The sequence below is a fragment of the Hordeum vulgare genome, chromosome 2H, assembly GCF_904849725.1.
Source record: "Hordeum vulgare subsp. vulgare chromosome 2H, MorexV3_pseudomolecules_assembly, whole genome shotgun sequence".
NCBI classification, from domain to species: Eukaryota; Viridiplantae; Streptophyta; class Magnoliopsida; order Poales; family Poaceae; genus Hordeum; species Hordeum vulgare.
In genome coordinates, this window is record NC_058519.1 from 233,003,587 (window position 1) to 233,015,684 (window position 12,098).

Here is a 12,098-nt window from a genome sequence, read left to right on the forward strand (position 1 = left end):
CCACTGAAGGAGGGATACGAGTTGGCAGCAAGGCGATAGGGCACGTCCACCCCTTAGGGTGCGCCCTGTTACGTTGGGAGGCCCATGTGGCTCTGCCAACCCTAATTCCAAGTATATAAATTCCTAGTCCCTCAGAAAAATTAGAGAGAATATTTCATCATGTTTTACGTGACTAAGTTGCCGCTGCCTCCTGTTCTTCCTCAGGTGGGCTGATGTGGAGTCCCTTTGGGGCTTCGGGGATGGGGATTCGTCGTTGTCATGATCACCAACTGTTCTCTATAAACATCCTCATGATACTCATCACCGGGAGTGAGTGCTTTTGTTGTAGGCTTGCTCGACGATGATGGTATCCACTATGTTCTAACAATGATATTGCTATGACTTTCTATGCTTAATGCTTGTCACTAGGGCCCGATTGCCATGATTTCAGGTCAGAACCTATAATGTTTCCATTTAAATGATAGTGTTTTGTATCCTATATTGCAAGTTGTATGCACCTATTACGTGTCATGATCCGCATACTCGAAGGTGACAACAAATGCGATTCTTTCCGGTGATTACCATAGTTTGAAGAGTTCGTGTATTCACTATGTGTTAATGCTTTGTTCCAGTTCTCTACTAAAAGGAGGCTTTAATATCCTTTAGTTTCTTTATGTAAGCATGTATGACTATATACAAAATACATGTCTACATTACAGAATACATGCAAGTACTTACTATAATCATGCATGACTATATACAAAATACATGTCTACATTACATTGATGAATTGGAGCTAGTTCTGTGTTGCTCTAGTGTGTAACTTTTACATGATGAATGTTATCCAATATACAAATCCATCACCGATCAAAATGCCTATGCTTTTCATATATTGATCCTTGCTAAGTTACTATTGCTGCTACTACCGTTACATCATTACAAAACTGCTGATGTTATTGTTACTGCCGCTACCACTACTTTGCCATGCAACTAAACATTTGCTACACAGGAAATCCTAGGTGTGTGGTTAAATTGACAACTCAGCTTCTAACACCAATAAATATTCTTTGGCTTCCCTTCTGTTGAATTAATAAATTAGGGTGTAATACTACCCGTGAAATTTGTTGTGATCCCCTACACTTGTGGGTTATCAAGACTATTTTTTGGTTCCATTATCGGGCAGCATAACTCTATTTAATGTGTTCACTCTAGGATACCCAACTGTCGCTATGAAGAATCTGAAAGATACTAGAACCATGATCATACCCTCTAAGACGAGGGGAGGTAAGGAACTGCCATCTAGCTCTGCTTTTGATTCACCTACTATTTTGAACCAGTATATGACATGTTTACTTGTTATTCAGTCTGATGCTTCTTCCACTATGGAGGCTGTTTATGATGATGCTACTACTGTGCCTTGTAAAACTAAAATCTTGCCACTTGGTGAATTACTTGATGCTCGTTTTTCTAAATCTATAGAAATAAAAAATGTTGAAACTGATGAAAACTATGATTCACCTATCATGCCTAGCTCTCCTACTATATATGATATGCCTGAAGTACGTGAGGGTTATGTTATGGATGGAGAGATCGAGATAGACTTTGTTGCTTTTATTGATAGAGATGATTTAACAAAATTGTTATGTAAACTGAACGAAAAATCTAGGATGAAGAACATGAAACATGATCCTAAATTTGGTACTTCTCCTATATGTGTTACTCTTAAGTATTATGAATTGTTTGTTGATACTGAGTTAATCACCTTAGTAGAATCTGAACCATTTTACACCTTACCAAGTTGCATGAGATTGCCACCCTATTTGCTCATGAGGAAAATATGCGATATTAGTATATACTTCAACTTTTTTGTTTCCCACTCAAAGGTGATGCTAAGAAATGGTCTCATACTCTTGCTCTCATGGTTGTGTGTGTAGCCCCTAGAATATGATTCGTTAATTCTCTAAAAATATTTTCCTACTCATAAGAAACAAGTTGCTTTACAACGACAATTTAAATTGCTGCTGTCGTGGGTATAAGTCTAACAGTAGATGTGTAGGGTACGAAAGGATGGGAAGAGCCTTAGCTACGGCGAGGTTGTATGAGTTCAGGCCCCTCTATGGTGGAGGTAAAAGCCCTACATCTCAGTGCTCTTGGGAGCTTATTGTCGAGTGGAATATAGGATTACAATAAATGCCAACCCCTGCACCAGCGGCCTTGCCCTCTATGAAGGGTAGTCCTTGGGTAGGACCTATAGGGCAGGCCTATGACCCTACCCTGGGACTATAACCCCATCATTAGTCCCCGAATGGATCGGGGTTGGAATGACGAAGTGATGCCTGGAGTACGGATCCGACTGATATGGATGTGACTTTGGCGTTGTTTGCCTCGATCAATTTTATCCTTTCGACCAGCGATCCGAGTGAATATACCAGTGAAACGAATCGTCAGGGACCGAGTGCTTCCGCGAAATCTTAGGAAGTGATGTCTGGAGTACGGATCCGACTAGTATGGATGTGACTTTCGCGTTGTTTGCCTCGATCCATTTTATCCTTTCAACCAGTGATCCAAGTGAATATATCAGTGAAACGAACCGTCAGGGACCGAGTGCTTCTGCGGAATCTTTCGATGTGACCGGTCAAACTGACAGCGGCGGATTTTCTGGGATCCTAAAATTTCGGTTGCCGCGCGCTCAGCGGGGATGTCGACATCACCATCGAGTAGTTTCTGCCGCCTCGATTACCGCGCCGTTATCTTCTCCCAAAAACATCGCAGCAGCCCGTCGGGGGATAAGATTTCGGGGCCACCTGTTAGTGACCCGGTCGGAAGCTTATTTAAGCCTCACCGGCAGGGGTTTCTTGTTGCGCTGCCCTTGTTACTAGCATTCACCCCGCTCCTCCAGTAGCTCCCTGCGCGCTCCAAGCCTCCTCCTTCCTCTCCTCCTCGCCGGACCTGCCGCCCTCACCATGATGAAGGGGCAGACCAGCAAAAGAAGAAGAAGAAGGGGGCGACCCCTGCTCAGCGGGAACAGTGAGCACTGCCGGCGGGTTGGATCCAGGGGGATCTCCTCCCCTCCACGGTGACGGCGCACGACTTGCTGGAGCTGGTGGAGCACGACATGATCGCCAACAAGTCGTGGAGGTTGCCGGCGGAGGGTGAGACGGAGCCGGCGCCGCAGGAGGGGGAGCGCGTCCTGCTGCTCAGCCACGTGTTCAGGGGCTTCTCCTTGCCTCCCCACCCCTTCTTTTGAGGTATTATGAATCACTTCGGGGCGCAGCTCCATCATTTTCCTCCAAATGCGATAGCCCATCTCGCCGCATTCATCACCCTTTGCGAGTGCTTTATTGGATGTCCCCCCCATTGGGGGCTCTTTAAGTACATCTTCTCCGCTAGGTCCCAGACTGTCAAAAAACTTAGGCAGTCGGAGGATAAAACTCATCTCCTCCAGCTCTGTGGGGTCTTAGGCTTCCAGAAGAAAACGAAGAGTAGCTACCCCCCTCTCCAGTTGTCCGAGTCGGTTAGGAACTGGCAGTCGACCTGGTTCTACTACCAGGACATAGCTTGTCCGAATGCCGCGACTGAGTTGCCTCCCTTTAGCCTAGACCGTCCGGCCCCTCCCAGGAAGCTTGCGCTCTCAAAGGTGGAAAAGATCCAGATCCAACCTCTGGTCGACGCGCTGATAGCTGTCGTCCGCAAGGGAGTCACCGGCACAGATTTGCTGGAGACTTTTCTGGGTCGGCGCATCCAGCCGCTGCAAGCCCGACACCACGCCATATGGCACTACACGGGGCCTGAGGACTCCACTCGGACTCATCCGGAATGCGTGACCAGGGAGGTTGTGACAGCGTGGGTCTGCGGCATCACAGGCGCATGCGACAACCCCAGAGGAGCCCGGCGGGTGAAGCCCTTCCACGCCGATAATCCTCCTCCGAATGAGGTGAGCACCTCTTGTCGAGTGCTTTCAATCTTCTTAGATTTATCGGTTTTCTTGTACCGCCGCCTGACGTCTGACGTTGTCGACAATATTTTATGCAGGAGTGGACCAACTCGTATTCTCCCGTCTCGAACGGGAATCCAGCTGAGGAAGAGGAGGGCAGCCAGGAGTGCAGCGTGGATAGCACTGAGTACGTCTCCGACAGTGCGGAGACGGAGGAGGACACCGAAGAGGAGGAGGGGGAGGTTGGGGAGTAGAGCTCGCCACCTCCACCATCAGAGCCTCGAACTAAGCACCGTCACGAACCCGCGACTCCGCCGGCTCCTCCAGCGGCCCCGAGTGCCCCGCCAGCTCCTCCCGTGAGTCCGAGTGCTCGGAGCGTGAAGAGGACCAGGGACGCTGCTGCCGAGCCCATGGATCAACCGTCCAAGGTGGCCAAACCGAGTGGGTCCAAGCCTTGAAAAGCTTTGCCTCGGATGAGGATCGCTGTTCCAGTTGCCTCAGCGTAAGTTTCTTGTTCTCCCATCTTCTTTCAGTATTTTATTGAACTCATGCTTATCCGTCGAGTGGATTTTACTCGACAGAGCTGCTACCTCCGCCACCTCTCTGCCGCACCAGGACGATGAGCCCATGGATACGGATAACGCTGCCACATCCCAACAAGGTACGTTGTGGCGACTCCGAGAGTTTGCATTATTGTTTCGCGATGCTGTCTTTAATCTTGCCCTTTTTCTTAACCTCATGTTGTTCAGTCGGGCTTCCTTCGGAGGTGATTCATCTGGAGGAGGACGACCAAAGGGGATCAGGGCCAACTTTGGTGCCTGTCCTTGAGGTTGTCCCATCTGCTGCTGCTCCCACCATGGACGCGCCGCCGGCCGAGACGATGCCGTCGACTGAGGCGGTGCCCCTCGCGGCGGAGCCGACTGAAGCGGGACTTGCGATGCCGAAGGAGTCTTCTGTCGTGCCAGGTCCGTCGCCTGTCCAGTACGACGCCCGACACCTCCCGGAAGACCAACTGCAAGCCGCCAAGGAGGCCATGGTGCAGGTGGAGTTGATGGTGGGTGATGCCAAGGGAGCGTATGACTCCATCGCGTCTTTGTACAAGAGAAGCTTGGATCTCCGGGACGATATCCGAGTAAGTGCGCTAGTAAGTGTTTACTTTCCTCTTGTAACCCACTGACGGTTTAAGTGATATACTCGGATACAGTAGGATTATTTTGCAGTGGGTTCACTCCGAGTGAACCCAGTAGGTGTAGGCCCCGAGACTTCTGTCGAGTGCTTGCACCGGCAGTTGTCTTTATATGCATTTTCAGAATGGTACCAGTGGGGGCACTCCGAGTGCACCCACTGGGTGTAGTCCCCGAGAGCAGTGTTACTCAGGTCGGGTAATAGTAGTCTCATAGGCTTGCCTGGTTGTCATGTAGCTCAATAGGGCCGGCCTGTTCGAGATTCATGACAGTGGGGTCACTCTTTGTGAACCCACTAGGTGTACTCCCCGAGACCGCTGTCGATTGCTTGCATCGGCACGCGTCTAAAGAACTTTGAGCTTTGTTTGTTTTCCTTGTTGAATGTGTCTTATCTTCCCTTTGCGCTGATTTGGCAGAAGACTTGCGAAATGGGATCCGCATACAATGCTCTGAAGGCTGAAAAGATTCAGCTTGTTGCATAATTGGAGGTGGCTGTGAATGACTTGGCTGGTGTGAAGGGGGCTCTTGCTGGCTGAGAGAAGTCTTTGGAGGAGTCCCGGGAGACCAACAAGGCATTGGTGGCCGAAATTGAGAAAATGGGCAAGCAAAGAACTGAACTGATGGGTCAGATGAAGTTGATGAACAGTCAGTGTATTTCGCAGGAGAAGTACGTTAGCGAGTAGGCAAGGAAGATGATTGCACTGCTCGGTGGTAAGATTTTTGCCGAGTGCTTCTTGACTTTGTAGTTCATTCTGCACTTACTTTCTGCTCGTCTTTTCTTTGCAGATTTCTGTCTGGACGGTGAGGCTGAAGCAACTGACATTGAGCAGTCGGTTGTTCTGAACGTTCCACTCGGCGATGAAGCCAACCGGGACATGCTCCGAGCGCACATTCGCCTTGGCAGAGTGGGACCTTTCATTGGCCGCTTGAGAGAAGTCATCGGCCGGATCGACAAGGAGCTGTGGCCCGAAGACGATTCCCGAAAAGAAATAGAAGGGTTGATGACTCGGCTGGAGGACATCCCGAACCGAGTGCAGGCATGGAAGAAGTCTGTTGCTCGTTGTGGTGTGGACGTAGCGCTATCTCTGGTCCGTGTGCACTGCAAAGAAGCTCGCGAAGAAAAGGTGAAGGCGTTGCAGGTCACCAACACCAAGAAGCTTCGATTCGAAGATTTCATGGAGACCTTCATTGACAAAGCCACTCGCATGGCAGACGGGATCGACCTTGACACCTTTGTGGAGCCTGCCAGTCCTGGTGACGCTTGAAAAACTTTGTGGTGAACGCACTTTTGCCTCGGAATGCCGAGTGTTATCTGTATCAAACTTTGGCCACTCCTGTTGGCTGTCACATTTGTGGTTCGGTGTGGATACGCTTCATCCACACCGAGCCGATCCAACTTTGAATTCGAATCGAATATTTTTCTCTTTTTTCGCCAAGTTTGTTTTTGACACGATTTTGGTCGTGGTTTTTGTTTGGCGTTTCTTGGTGAAGGGAATGGAAAACATGCGGAACATGTAATTGTCAGTTGTCTTCACATCCACACGAGCCTCAATGAGGGTCTGCTAAGCCTCCGAGTGGATCTCGAGGATACACTCGAAGGAAGCTTTTTACATAGGCGATTCTGGATCGCAGCTAAGTCCCCGAGTGCGGCATCTCGTGTGCACTCGGAGGGAGTTGGTACTCATGTAGTTGTCAGTTGTCTTCACATCCACATGAGCCTCAATGAGGGTCTGCTAAGCCTCCGAGTGGATCTCAAGGATACACTCGAAGGATGCTTTTTACATAGGCGATTCTGGATCGCAGCTAAGTCCCCGTGTGCGGCTTTTTGTGCGCACTCGGAGTGAGTTTGAACTCATGTAGTTGTCAGTTGTCTTCACATCCACATGAGCCTCAATGAGGGTCTGCTAAGCCTCCGAGTGGATCTCAAGGATACACTTGAAGGAAGCTTCTTAATTAGGCGATTCTGGATCGCAGCTAAGTCCCCGAGTGCAGCTTTTAGTGCGCACTCGGAGCGAGTTTGAACTCATGTAGTTGTCAGTTGTCTTCACATCCACATGAGCCTCAGTGAGGGTCTACTAAGCCTCCGAGTGGATCTCGAGGACACACTCGAAGGAAGCTTTTTACTTAGGCGATTTTGGATCGCAACTAAGTCTTCGAGTGCGGCTTTTCATGCGCACTCGGAGCGAGTTTGTACTTAGGCGATTCTGGGTCGCAGCTAAGTCCCCGAGTGCGGCTTTTAATGCGCACTCGGAGCGAGTTTTTTACTTAGGCGACTCTGGGTCGCAGCTAAGTCTCCGAGTGCGACTTTTAGTGCACACTCGGAGAGAGTTTGTACTTAGGCGATTCTGGGTCGCACCTAAGTCCCCGAGTGCGACTTTTAGTGCACACTCGGAGAGAGTTATTTACTTAGGCGACTCTGGTTCGCAGCTAAGTCCCCGAGTGCGACTTTTAGTGCACACTCGGAGAGAGTTTGTACTTAGGAGATTTTGGGTCGCAGCTAAGTCCCCGAGTGCGACTTTTAGTGCACACTTGGAGAGAGTTTTTTACTTAGGCGACTCTGGGTCGCAGCTAAATCCCCGAGTGCGACTTTTAGTGCACACTCGGACAAAGTTTGTACTTAGGCGATTCTGGGTCGCAGCTAAGTCCCCGAGTGCGACTTTTAGTGCACACTCGGAGAGAGTTTTTTACTTAGGCGACTCTAGGTCGCAGCTAAGTCCGCGAGTGCGACTTTTAGTGCACACTCGGAGAGAGTTTGTACTTAGGCGATTCTGGGTCGTAGCTAAGTCCCGGACTGCGACTTTTAGTGCACACCCAGAGAGAGTTTTTTAGACCGGAGTCTGCAAATGCGGAAGAATTTTGGACCTGCAAAAAATCAGTCTGCTTTGTATTACTTCAATGATACTTGTTCTTTACATTGCCTCCGTCGGCGATCACGTGTAGAAGCGCTTCAGGATATCTCCGTTCCATGCTCGTGGCTCGTCCGTTTCCCTGTCGAGGTTGTAGAGTCGATATGCTCCGTTGTTCAGCACCTTAGAGATGACGAAGGGTCCTTCCCAGGCGGGAGCCAACTTGTGAGGCCTCTGCTGGTCCACTCGGAGCACCAGGTCGCCTGCTTGGAATGTGCGACTCCTGACGTGCCGCGCGTGAAAACGCCGCACATCTTCTTGATAAATTGTTGAGCGAGTCAGTGCCATCTCGCGCTCTTCTTCTAGTAGATCCACTCCGTCTTGCCTGGCTTGCTCTGCTTCGGCTCCGGAGTAGAGTTCGACTCGTGGAGAGTTGTGAAGCAAGTCACTCGGAAGGACCGCCTCTGCTTCATAAACGAGGAAGAATGGGGATCGCCCTGTAGATCTATTCGGAGTTGTGCGGAGGCCCCACAACACCGAAGGCAGCTCGGTGACCCATGTGCCGGCGGCATGTCCAACTTATCGCAGGAGTCGAGGCTTTAATCCTTGAAGAATAAGTCCATTCGCCCGCTCTCCTTGCCCGTTTGTTTGGGGATGCGCCACAGATGCAAAATCCACTCGGATACCTTGGCCTGTGCAAAAACCCTTGAATCTGTCCGAGTCAAAGTTTGTGCCATTATCGGTGATTATGCTGTGCGGGACCCCGAATCGGGCGATGATATCTTTGAAAAACTTGATGGCCGTAAGGGCGTCAGGCTTCTTGATGGGCTTGGCTTCAATCCACTTGGTGAACTTGTCGACTGCTACCAACAAATGAGTGATTCCCCCTTGGCCTGTTCTGAATGGACCGACGGTATCTAATACCCACACTGCGAACGGCCAAACAAGAGGGATTGTCTTCAGTGCAGAAGTTGGCTTGTGGGACTTGTCCGAATAGAACTCACAGCCTTCGCATCGGTCGACCATATCCTTTGCCCTTTCATTCGCCTGAACCAGAGGAAGCCAGCTCTGAATGCTTTGGCGACGATTGCTCTTGAGGAGGCATGATGGCCGCAGGTTCCCGAGTGACTTTCTTCCAGGATTAACTGTCCCTCCTCAGGGGAGACGCATCGCTGAAGGACTCCTGAAACACTTTCCTTGTACAACTGGCCATCAATGTCGGTGATGGACTTCGACCTGCGGATGATCTGCCTTGCTTGGACTTCGTCTTCTGGTAATTCTTGCCTCAGGATGTATGCAATGAACGACACAGTCCAATCGGGGATGAGAGTAAGAATCTCCACCAGAGCGGGGACCTCGACTTCAGTCGGGTCTGTTGAGCTCTTCGGTTGTACCGGTTCCTATGTAAAAGGATCTTCTTTCACCGAAGGGAGATGTAGGTGCTCGAGGCAGACATCACTCGGGGCTGGTCTCCGAGTGGATCCAAGTTTTGCCAACTCATCAGCTGCTTGGTTTTTCAGTCGCGGAACGTGGTGAAGTTCCAGACCTTCAAACTTCTTCTCGAGCTTCCTTACTGCGTTGCAGTATGCAGTCATGGTGGGGTTCCTTACATCCCACTCCTTCATCACTTGATTAACCACCAAATCTGAATCGCCATAGACCATCAGGCGACAGACGCCGAGTGTGATGGCCATGCGCAATCCATAAAGGAGAGCTTCGTACTCTGCCTAGTTGTTGGAATAATGGAAATGTATCTGCAACACATACTTAAGTTTATCACCTTTTGGCGATATGATCACTACGCCAGCGCCGGAGCCATTCAACATCTTGGACCCATCGAAGAACATAGTCCAATGAGCCGAGTAGATGTGAGTCGGTTGCTGTTGTTCTACCCATTCTGCTATGAAGTCGGCCAGACCTTGATACTTTATAGCCTTCTTGGCTTCGAACTTGATGTCGCAGTATAACATCTCCATAGCCCACTTCGCCACTCGGCCTGATGCGTCTCGATTGTGGAGGATTTCCGACAACGGAGCATCAGAAACGATAGACACCGAGTGGTCTTGGAAATAATGAGCCACCTTCTTTGCAGTCATGTAGATCCCAAAAATAAGCTTGTGATAATGGGGATACCTCTGCTTGGAAGGAGTCACGACTTGGGAGATATAATATACTGGCCGCTGAACCTTGTACGCTTTGCCTTCTTCTTCGCGTTCGACTGTGAGAACAGTGCGGACGACTTGATTTATAGCCGCGATGTACAGAAGAAGGGGTTCTTTACTGAGCGGGGCAGTAAGAACCGGCTGGGTGGAAAGCAGGGCTTTGAGGTCGTCGAATGCAATTTGGGCTTCGTCTGTCCACTCGAAAGTATCTGATTTCTTCATGAGTCGGTACAGAGGTAACGCCTTCTCGCCGAGTCGAGCGATAAACCTACTCAAAGCCGCTAGGCAACCTGTGAGCCTTTGACATCATGTATTCTGGCCGGCCGCTCCATTCGGACGATGGTCCCGATCTTTTCGGGGTTAACATCGATCCCTCGTTCGGAAACGAAGAAACCGAGTAACTTTCCGCTGGGAGCACCGAATGAACAATTGGCAGGGTTGAGCTTGATATCGTACCTACGAAGGTTGGCGAATGTTTCTGGCAAGTCAGTCAGCAGGTCGGAACCTTTGCGTGACTTGACTACGATATCGTCCATATATGCCTCCACATTTCGACCGATCTGGTCAAGGAGGCATTTTTGGATCATGCGCATAAAAGTTGCTCCTGCATTCTTGAAACCGAATAGCATAGTGATGTAGCACAAACACCCGAATGGGGTGATGAAGGCTGTTTTTAATTCATCCGGACCATACAGACGGATCTGATGATAGCCCGAATGGGCATCAAGGAATGATAACCGCTCGCAGCCCGTAGTCGAATCAACAATTTGATCAATGCAGGGGAGCGGGAAATGATCTTTCGGGCAGACCTTATTGAGATGCTTGAAGTCGATGCACATACGGAGAGACTTGTCCTTCTTGGGCACCATGACAACATTGGCGAGCCACTCTGAGTGGTGTACCTCGCGAATGAAGTTGGCTGCCAAAAGTTTAGCCACCTCCTCTCCGATTGCCTTCCTTTTGTGCGCGGCGGACCGACGCAGGCGTTCTCAGACGTGTCGGGCAGCAGGATCCACATGCAGTCGGTGCTCAGCCAACTCCCTGGGTACACTTGGCATGTCAGCGGGCTTCCATGCGAAAATGTCCAAGTTCTCACCGAGGAATTGGATGAGCTCGGCTTCCTATTTTGGATCAAGGGTGGTGGAGATGTTCGTCGGGGCGGCGGTGTCGTCCGTCGGGTGGATGCTGACTTTCTTCGTGTCTCCCGCCGACTGGAATGTGGACTCCGAAGCTGGCTTCTTTGAAAGCATCAAGTCAGCGGGGTCGGCTGTCTTCTTGTACTCATCCAGCTCGAGGATAGCCATCTGCTGGTCGGGAATCCTCGACCCCTGCTGCAGACACTCCTCGGCCCACTGCCGATTGCCTGTGATGGTGATCACACCTTTGGGACCCGGCATCTTCAGCTTCAAATACACGTAACATGGACGGGCCATGAAACGCGCATACGCCGGACGGCCCAGAATCGCATGGTATGTACTCTAGAAGTCCACCACCTCGAATGTCAGCTTTTCCTTGCGGATGTTCTTGTCGGAGCCGAAAACGACGTCCAACGCGATCTGGCCGAGTGACTTGGCCTTTCGTCCTGGGACGACTCCGTGGAACTGCATGCTGCTCTCGCTAAGTTTGGACATCAGAATGCCCATCCCTTGAGAGTGTCAGCGTACATGATGTTCAAGCCGCTGCCGCCGTCCATGAGGACTTTGCGCAGTCGGACTCCTTCCACCACTGGGTCGACGACCAGAGCCTATCTCCCTGGGGTGGGCACATGTGTTGGATGGTCCGACTGGTCAAAGGTGATCGCAATCTGAGACCATTTGAGGAACGTGGAGTTGGTTGTTGTTGCCATGTTCACCTCCCTGTTCACCAGCTTCAGTCGACTCTTGCTTTCCACGTCAGCAAAAATCATCAATGTTGCATGGACTTGGGGGAACGGATACTCCTTGTCCTCATCATCCTGCTCGTTGTCCTTTTCACTCGGTTGCCCTTCGCCGAA